The sequence below is a fragment of the Trachemys scripta genome, chromosome 15 (assembly GCF_013100865.1).
Source record: "Trachemys scripta elegans isolate TJP31775 chromosome 15, CAS_Tse_1.0, whole genome shotgun sequence".
Taxonomy (NCBI): Eukaryota; Metazoa; Chordata; order Testudines; family Emydidae; genus Trachemys; species Trachemys scripta.
Genome location: NC_048312.1, coordinates 28,949,550 through 28,960,199, shown reverse-complemented (window position 1 = coordinate 28,960,199; position 10,650 = coordinate 28,949,550).

The following is a 10,650-nucleotide window of genomic DNA, read 5'->3' as shown; positions in this document are numbered from 1 at the left end:
AAGTATCAGAGGGGTAGCCGTGTTAGTCTGAATCTGTAAAAAGCAACAGAGGGTCCTGTGGCACCTTTGAGACTAACAGAAGTATTGGGAGCATAAGCTTTCGTGGGTAAGAACCTCACTTCTTGCATCTGAAGAAGTGAGGTTCTTACCCACGAAAGCTTATACTCCCAATACTTCTGTTAGTCTCAAAGGTGCCACAGGACCCTCTGTTGCTTTTTACAGATTCAGACTAACACGGCTACCCCTCTGATACTTGACAGCAGAACGCTGTATTAAGTCTTGCTCATAGTCATCTTTTTGGGGGGCATTTGGAGGTAGAGAAGACCCTGGCACGAGTCCTACAACGGTTCTTCTGGTCCGGAGTACATGAAGAAGTGCGGAGGTACTGTGCCTCCTGCCTGGAGTGTCAGCTGCACAGTCCCCGCCCCACTTGAGGGCACCTTTAGTACCCCTTTCCATCATAGAGGTCCCCTTCGAGCGAATAGCCATGGACCTAGTGGAACCCCTGGAGAAGACGGCTCCGGGCCACCAATATACACTTGTTGTTTTGGACTATGCTACTCGCTACCCAGAAGCCGTCCCCCTGCAGAACACGGCCTCTAAAACTATAGACAAATATAGACTATAGAGCTGGTGGGGATCTTTGCCCGAATGGGGCTACCGAAGGAGATATTAACCGACCAAGGAACCCCATTTATGTCGAAGCTAATGAAGGATCGCTGTACGCTGCTCCATATACATACCCTGACAACTTCGGTCTACCATCCACAGATTGATGGGTTGGTAGAAAGGTTTAACCGAACCCTCAAGGCTATGATAAGGAAGGTGGTAAGTTGGGATGGGAAGAATTGGGACACCCTACTACCCTCCCTTATGTTTGCTATCCGGGAGGTACCACAGGCCTCAACTGGGTTTTCCCCCTTCGAGTTATTATACGGGCGTCACCCCCATGGCAAAGAGATCTGGGAAGAGGAACCCAATAAGGGGAGAAATATAATAGAGCATGTAATGCAGATGCAAGACCAGATAGCCCGGGTTACCCCTATTGTACGGGAACATTTGGAGAAGGCACAGGAGGCCCAGCGAACCCATTACAATCGCCAGGCAAAAGTACAACAGTTCCAACCAGGGGATCGGGTTATGGTGTTGGTACCCATGGCAGAAAGCAAGGTTCTGGCCCAATGGCAGGGGCCCTATGAGGTGGTTGAACCCGTGGGGGAAGTAACCTACAAGGTGCGGCAGCCAGGACGCAGAAAACAAGAACAGATTTATCACGTTAACCTTCTGAAACCCTGGCATGCACAAGAGGCATGCACAACGGTCCAAAAAGACCTAACCCAGGAAAACAAGCCTTCCAAACAGGTGAGAGTGTCTCCTGATTTAACACCAGACCAGAAGAATGAGGTGTCTGAGATGATCTTCCGGAACCAAGATGTGTTCTCGACAAAACAGGGTCGAACAACCAAGACATATCACCACATCATCACGAACCCTGGGGCCAGAGTAACAATGAGGCCCTATCGGGTGCCAGCAGCAAAAAGGGAGGAAATAAAAGCAGAAGTAAAAAAAATGCTGGAGTTGGGGATCATCAAAGACTCCCACAGTCAGTGGTCCAGCCCAATCGTGCTGGTGTCCAAACCTGATGGCACCACAAGATTTTGCAACGACTTCCGGCGACTAAACGAAGTATCCCAGTTCGACGCGTACCCCATACCTCGCATAGATGAGCTAGTGGACCGTCTGGGTAATGCCCAGTACTTGACTACCCTAGACTTGACAAAGGGGTTCTGTCAGATTCCCCTTGCAGAAGATGCAAAGGAAAAGACTGCGTTCTCTACACCAGAGGGTCTTTTTCAATATACTGTCCTCCCTTTTGGACTACATGGGGCCCCAGCTACCTTCCAGCGCCTCATGGACAAGCTATTAAGCCCGCGTAACAGTTATGCTGCTGCCTACTTGGATGATGTGGTCATTCATACCCCAGACTGGGAAACCCACCTGGAGAAGGTGGAGGCAGTCCTCGATACCTTCAGGCGAGCTGGCCTTATAGCAAACCCTGCCAAGTGCGCTGTAGGGTTTATGGAGGCCAAATATCTTGGCTACATTGTGGGAAAAGGTTTGGTAAAACTCCAAGTGAACAAGTTAGAGGCCATCCAAAATTGGCCCCGACCAAGTCTCAAGAAACAAGTCCGGGCGTTCCTAGGTGTGGTGGGGTATTACCGACGATTTATCCCCCACTTTGCCACAAGGGCAAGCCCCCGACAGACCTAGTGAAAGCCCGTGGACCTGATCTGGGGAGATGGTCTGACGCAGCAGAGGAAGCATTCACAGACCTACGGACTGCCCTCTGCAGTAACCCCGTACTGATAGCCCCTGATTTCACCAAGGAGTTTATCCTGCAGACGGATGCATCGGAAGTAGGGTTGGGGGCTGTTCTATCACAGATAGTCAGGGAGGAGGAACACCCAATTCTATACCTCAGTCAGAAACTCCTTCCTAGGGAACAAAAATATGCAGTGGTGGAGAGAGAATTCCTCGCTGTAAAATGGGCCATGGAAACATTGCGCTACTACATGCTCGGGCGCAGATTTGTCCTCGTGATTGACCATGCCCCTCTTCAATGGATGCAGCGGAACAAGGAGAAGAACACAAGGGTGACCAGATGGTTCTTATCCTTCCAACCTTTCCAGTTCCGTGTGCAACACAGAGCAGGGAGCCGTCATGGCAATGCTGATGGCTTGTCATGTGTGTACTGTCTGGCATCCCAAGCTGCCCAACCCCTTGGCGTTGAGCAGGAGGGAGGGATATGTGACAGACCCAGACCAGTGGGGTACAGGAATCTGGTAGAGGGCAAATCTACTGGTCACTGGATGAGTAGTTTTCTGTTCCCTGAGTGACCAGAGCAGGGGCTGCACTAGAGTAATCAGGAACCTGCTAGAACCAGTTAAGGCAGGCAGGCTAATTAGGAACACCTGGAGCCAATTAAGAAGAAGCTGCTAGAATCAATTAAGGCAGGCTAATCAGGGCACCTGGGTTTTAAAAGGATCTCACTTCAGTTTGTGGTGTGAGTGTGAGGAGCTGGGAGCAAGAGGCACAAGGAGCTGAGAGTGAGAGGGTGTGCTGCTGGAGGACTGAGGAGCACAAGCGTTATCAGACACCAGGAGGAAGATCCTGTGGTGAGAATAAGGAAGGTGTTTGGAGGAGGCCATGGGGAAGTAGCCCAGGGAGTTGTAGCTGTCATGCAGCTGTTACAGGAGGCACTATAGACAGCTGCAGTCCACAGGGCCCTGGGCTGGAACCTGGAGTAGAGGGCGGGCCCGGGTTCCCCCCAAACCTCCCAGTTGACCTGGACTGTGGGTTCTTGCAGAGGGGAAGGCCTCTGGGCTGTTCCCCAACCCACATGGTGAATCTCTGAGGCAAGAAAATCCGCCAATAAGCGCAGGACCCACCAAGATAGAGGAGGAACTTTGTCACACCACCTTATAGTCCATTCATCCAGCCCATACTTCTTTAACTTGCTGGCAAGAATACTGTGGGAGACCATATCAAAAGCTTTGCTAAAGTCAAGGAATAACACATCCACTGCTTTCCCCTCATCCACAGACTCAGTTATCTCCTCATAGAAGGCAGTTAGGTTAGTCAGGCATGACTTGCCCTTGGTGAATTCATGCTGACTGTTCCTGATCATTTTCCTCTCCTCTAAGTGCTTCAGAATCAATTCCTTGAGGACCTGCTCCATGATTTTTCCAGGGACTGAGGTGAGGCTGACTGGCCTGTAGTTCCCCGGATCCTCCTTCTTCCCTTTTTAAAGATGGGCACTGCATTAGCCTTTTCCCAGTCATCCGGGACCTCCCCCGATCACCATGAGTTTTCAAAGATAATGGCCAATGGCTCTGCAATCACATCGGCCAACTCCTTTAGCACCCTCGAATGCAGTGCATCCGGCCCCATGGACTTGTGCTCGTCCAGTTTTTCTAAATAGTCCCGAACCACTTCTTTCTCCACAGAGGCCTGGTCACCTCCTCCCCATGCTGTGCTGCCCAGTGCAGCAGTCTGGGAACTGACCTTGCTTGTGAAGACAGAGGCAAAAAAAGCATTGAGTCCATTAGCTTTTTCCACATCCTCTGTCACTAGGTTCCCTCCCTTATTCAGTAAGGGGCCCACACTTTCCTTGACTTTCTTCTTGTTGCTAACATACCTGAAGAAACCCTTCTTGTTTCTCTTAACATCTCTTGCTAGCTGCAACTCCAAGTATGATTTGGCCTTCCTGATTTCTCTCCTGCATGCCTGAGCAATATTTTTATACTTCTCCCTGGTCATTTGTCCAATCTTGCACTTCTTGTAAGCTTCTGTTTTGCGTTTAAGATCAGCAAGGATTTCACTGTTTAGCCAAGCTGGTCACCTGCCATATTTACTATTCTTTCTACACATCGGGATGGTTTGTTCCTGCAACCTCAGTAAGGATTCTTTAAAATACAGCCAGCTCTCCTGGACTCCTTTCCCCTCATGTTATTCTCCCAGGGGCTCCTGCCCGTCAGTTCCCTGAGGGAGTCAAAGTCTGCTTTTCTGAAGTCCAGGGTCTGTAGTCTGCTGCTCTCCTTCCTTCCTTGTGTCAGGATCCTGAACTCGACCATCTCATGGTCACTGCCACCCAGATTCCCATCCACTTTTGCTTCCCCTACTAATTCTTCCCGGTTTGTGAGCAGCAGGTCTAGAAGAGCTCTGCCTCAGTTCGTTCCTCCAGCACTTGCACCAGGAAATTGTCCCCTACACTTTCCAAAAAATTCTTGGATTGTCTGTGCACTGCTGTATTGCTCTCCCAGCAGATATCAGGGTGAATAAAGTCTCCCATGAGAACCAGGGCCTGCGATCTAGTAACTTCTGCTAGTTGCCGGAAGAAAGCCTCGTCCACCTCATCCCCCTGGTCTGGTGGTCTATAGCAGACTCCCACCACGACATCACCCTTGTTGCTCACACTTCTAAATTTTATCCAGAGACTCTCAGGTTTTTCTGCAGTTTCATACCGGAGCTCTGAGCAGTCATACTCCTCTCTTACATACAACGCAACTCCCCCACCTTTTCTGCCCTGTCTGTCCTTCCTGAACAGTTTATATCCATCCATGACAGTACTCCAGTCATGTGAGTTGTCCCACCAAGTCTCTGTTATTCCAATCACATCATAGTTCCCTGACTGTGCCAGGACTTCCAGTTCTCCCTGCTTGTTTCCCAGGCTTCTTGCATTTGTGTATAGGCACTTAAGGCCTTGGCTACATTTGCAGATGTACAGCGCTGTGAGTTAAACCTGACTTCATACAGCTGAATAGGGAAAGTGCTGCAGTCTGTCCACACTGACAGCTGCCAAGCGCACTGTCGTGGCCACATTTGCAGCATTTGCTGCGCCATTGGGAGCGGTCCATTATGGCCAACTATCCCACAGAGCACCTCTTCCCATTCTAGCGCCGTGGGTTGTGGGAAGGGGGCGTGGGTGCAGGGCATTCTGGGTCCTGTCCCAATGCCCCGTGATGCATCACTTCGCATCCCAGAAATCCCTTTGTTTCCGTCCACCTTTGGCGCCATCTTTCAACGGTTTCTGTGCAGCGTGATCTGTTGTCTGCGGGAAATGGAGCCTGAACTGCTGAGGCGCATGCTGATGAGTCTCGCCAGCACATCACGTTTGGCTGTCGAACTATTCCTTAAGATCCAAAGTGACAGTGAGAGTGAGGAGTCCGACGATGCTATCGAGCTGCGTAATGTGTATGACACGAAATTGCTCGTGGCATTCACGGACGTGCTCACCACCGTGGAACGCCGCTTTTGGGCTCGGGAAACAAGCACCGGGTGGTGGGATTACATCGTCATGGAAGTCTGGGATGATGAGCAGTGGCTGCAGAACTTTCGGATGAGAAAAGCCACTTTCATGGAGCTGTGTGAGGAGCTCGCCCCCACCCTGTGGCGCAAGGACACGAGATTGAGAGCTGCCCTGCCAGTGGAGCAGTGGGTGGCTATTACAATCTGGAAGCTGGCAACTCCAGACAGCTACCGGTTGGTTGCAAACAAGTTTGGAGTGGGAAAGTTGACTGTTGGAATCATGTTGATGCAAGCTTGCAGGGCCATTAATCACATCCTACTCAGAAGAACCGTGACTCTGGGTAACGTGCAGGAAATAGTGGATGACTTTGCACAAATGGGGTTCCCTAACTGTGGAGGGGCGATAGATGGGACGCACATTCTTATTCTGGCACCACCCCACCTAGCATCCAAGTATGTTAATCAGAAGGGGTATTTCTCTATGGTTCTCCAAGCGCTTGTGGATCACCGTGGGCGTTTCATTGACATTAACACAGGCTGGCCCGGAAAGGTGCATGATGCACGCATCTTTCGGAACACTTGGCTACTCAGGAAGATGCAGGCCGGGACTTTTTTCCCAGAGCAGAAGATCACGGTAGGGGAAGTCGAAATGCCCATTGTGATCCTTGGAGATCCTGCTTACCCGTTAATGCTGTGGCTCATGAAACCCTACACAGGGAGCCTTGACAGCAGCAAGGAACGGTTCAACTACAGGCTAAGCCGGTGCCGAATGACTGTGGAGTGTGCCTTTGGCCGTTTAAAGGGCCGCTGGCAATCTCTGTATGGGAAGCTGGACTTGGCCGAAAACAGCATCCCCGCGGTTATATCCGCGTGCTGTGCCCTCCATAATATTTGTGAAGGGAGGGGTGAAAGCTTCACTCAGGCATGGACCTCCGAGGTTCAACACCTGGAGGCTGAATTTGCACAGCCAGAGAGCAGGGCTATTACAGGGGCCCAGCGCGGGGCTGCAAGGATTAGGGATGCCTTGAGGGAGCAATTTGAGGCTGAAAACCAGCAGTGATATCTGGTGCCCTGCACGGGAGTGAAGTGCAGTAGTTCCAATCTTTAGGAATCAGTGTTTGCTAAGCAGACTTGCAGTGCCTGTTTATTTCCTGGGCTAAGGAATCTTTTACTTTATGCAATAATAAAGAATGTTTTCAAAGCCAAAAAATCCATTTATTGAAATGAAAAAAAAATATTTATTGAAAAGAAACAAGGGGGTGGAGTGGGGAACGGTACAATCACGGATTTGCATATGTCCTGTCTGGTGTGCTGTGCAGTGAGTGCTGCACTTCAGGACAGCTATACTGCATGGTGATGGGGGTTGAGCGCAGAGGGTAAGAGTCGTGGTTTTCAGGGCTGGGTGGTGAAGACACTAGTGTTGGAGGCAGCTGGTGGTGTGAGGAACCCGGAAGTTGGGGAAAATGGGTTGGAGGTGACAGTGGGGCACAATGGAAAGAGTTTTGGGACAATGGCTGGGGGGGCATTTGTGTTTGTGGTACTGCTCCTTCTGCATGGCTACGAGCTCCTGGATAGTGTCTGGTTGGTGCTCCAGGATGCTTATGAGCCGCTCCGTGCTTTGCTGCCAGTGCGCTGCGTTTTCCTGGCAGATCCTGCTTTCTCTCTCCCTCCAGTTCTGTGCCTTCTCATTCTCTTTAATAGATTGCCGCATCACTTGTTGCAGCATGTCTTCTTTGCTTTTTCGCGGTCTCTTCCTGAGTCTTTGCAGTCTCTGAGCAGGCGATAGGAGGGACGGCTGAGGTCTCAAGGTTGATGCAGCTGTATAGGCAAAATGCAACATTTAACAGAGGCAGCATTGTTTATACCAAACAGAGTAATGATTCCCCCCGCACTTAAGGAGTAGAAAACATACAGGGTCTACACAATAGCATAATTTTACCGTCCAAAACAGAGCACACATATCCCACGAGAGCCTCAAAATGGTGAGTAAGGGGGACTGATCAGAGTGGAGGTGGGGTTAACCCCAAGTATTGCATCCAGCTCTTTGTAGAATCAGCAGGTAGCGGGGGGGAGCACCCGAGCAGCCGTTTGAGTCACGGGCTTTGCGGTAGGCGCTCCGCAGGTCCTTCACTTTAATCCTGCACTACAGGGCGTCCCGGTCATGGCCCCTTTCCATCATGTCCTTTGATACCTTCCCGAAGGTATCGTAATTCCTACGGCTGGAGCGCAGCTGGGACTGGACAGCTTCCTCCCCCCAAACACTGATGAGGTCCAGCAACTCGCCATTGCTCCATGCTGGGGCTCGCTTGGTGTGTGGAGGCATGGTCACCTGGAAAGATTCGCTGATAGCACTCCACGCCGGGCTGAGCAAACAGGAGGGGGACTTTTAAAATTCCCAGGGAATGTAAAGGTGGGTCACATGGTTGGTTACCTGAGGCCAGGGCAGTAGAGTTTGAACTGATGACCAGAGTGGCTAGAACAGGCATTGTGGGATACTGCCGAATACTTCTGGAGGCCAGTCACAGCACATTGGGTGGCCACACTGGCGCTGCAACGGCAGCGCAATACACGCTATTCCTCTCGGGGACGTGGAGTATATGCAGCACTGCAACCACAGAGATACAGCGCTGCAAATGCCTTGCCAGTGTGGACGAGGAGTGAGTTACAGCACTGGGGGTGGTTGTACAGCGCTGCAACTCGCAAGTGTAGCCAAGGCCTAAGATAACTTGCTGATTGTCCCGCTTCCTCAGTCTGAGACAGGAGTCCTCCCCTCTTGCCCTCTCCTGCTCGTGCTTCCTCCCGGTATCCCATTTCCCCACTTACCTCAGGGCTTTGGTCTCCTTTCCCCGGTGAACCTAGTTTAAAGCACTCCTCACTAGGTTAGTCAGCCTGCCTGTGAAGATGCTCTTCCCTCTCTTCGTTAGGTGGAGCCCGTCTCTGCCTAGCACTCCTCCTTCTTGGAACACCATCCCATGGTCGAAGAATCCAAAGCCTTCTCTCTGACACCACCTGCGTAGCCATTCGTTGATTTCCACGATTCGATGGTCTCTACCCAGGCCTTTTCCTTGCACTGGGAGGATGGACGAGAACACCACTTGCGCCTCAAACTCCTTTATCCTTCTTCCCAGAGCCACGTAGTCTGCAGTGATCCGCTCAAGGTCATTCTTGGCAGTATCATTGGTGCCCACGTGGAGAAGCAGGAAGGGGTAGCGATCCGAGGGCTTGATGAGTCTTGGCAGTCTCTCCGTCACATCGTGAATCCTAGCTCCTGGCAAGCAGCAGACCTCTCAGTTTTCTCGGTCGGGGCGGCAGATAGATGACTCAGTCCCCCTGAGGAGGGAGTCCCTGACCGCCACCATCCTCCTCCTTCTTTTGGGAGCGGTGGTTGTGCAACCCCCATCCCTAGGACAGTGCATCTCATGCCTTCCAATCAGTGGAGTCTCCTTCTGCTCCCTTCCCTCAATCAATTGATTACAATAGAATATATAGATTTTCCATGGGTGGGGGAAAGTGACGGGGTAGGCATTTCTACACCCCGGGAAAGGTTTTGCAACAAGACAAGATAGCACAATAGCCAATGGTTAACAGGTTACATAATGTCTTATTTATTCTGCTTTTCTCTTAGCTAATCACTATTAGCTAGGCCTCTGGTCTCTTGACCAAACTCTGGACTTTGGGTCTGAAAAAGGGCCCAATCCATATACCAGGTTGTTATATAAAAGGCACATGGATTTTAACTCTTCAATATAAGAATTGGAATGCCCAAGGAAACTGCTTTGATGACTTCTTGTTAACCAGTGGGGTGAAACAGGAGTTTACTTTTGTTGCTGGTTTGGTATATTGTATGAAAGAATAACCACCAGTTCTGGGTTGTGTTTGCCCTATTTCTCAGCAGTTTGTCCTGAATTTGGCATCCTCAGTTGTGACCCACTGAGGCACAGTTACACCCCAAAAGGGCAGTTATCACCATCTCAGAGACTGACAAACCAGGGATTTTTTTGTCCTTCTAAAGACTCTGTACAGCAAAGGGCAGCAGGAGGGTTGTTAAAATGAAAGCCTGACTTAGTTCTCTGTGTCTCAAATGCTTTAGCTGGTTTTCCATCTTTTCTGTCTCTTTAGTAAAAGATTGACTAGGTTTTTAGTGGTATGTTTGCCCAGGGCATTAAGCAGGCTGAGGTCTCTGCATACCAAATCCCAAACTTTGTTTAATGTTGGACAGTGACAGGGTCATATAAACACCTTTGCCTCTTTGGGCCTGTAGTGGGGCAGCTGCCCCACTCCTGGTGAATTTAGGCTGCAGCAGGCTAGTGGGCCTGTGCAGATGGGCAGCCAAGCAGAAAACGGCTTATTGGGAGCCAATCAGGGCCCAGATTGGAGGCAACCAATCAGGGCTAGGCTCAGCCCTATAAAAAGGCTGATCAAGGCAAGAGCAGGTAGTCTGTCCCAGGCCTTTGACAGGGGAAGGTCTGTCTCAAGAGCAGGGAGACTAGCACCTGGGACAGCTCCACCGCGCAGGTCCTTCCCTCCAAGGGACCCTCTGCCAAATTGCCGCCCCTTCACCTTGGCCGCCCCAAGCACCTGCTTGCTCAGCTGGTGCCTGGAGCCGTCCCTGGCGGTAAGAGTCAGCACCAGCGACAGGCTGCATTTTCTTTCTTTGCTGTTATTTTCTGTTCCCTTTTGTGTGTGTTTGTCTTGTTTGGACTTTTAGGAAGCAGGATCAGACTTTAACAGCAGCCGCTCCAGCCCATCTCAACTAACATTTTCTTTTTCCTGAAGGACAGTTACCATCTCTCTAATACCATCTAAAATCCTGTCAGGCTTTTTTTCCTTTCTAAAGATTCT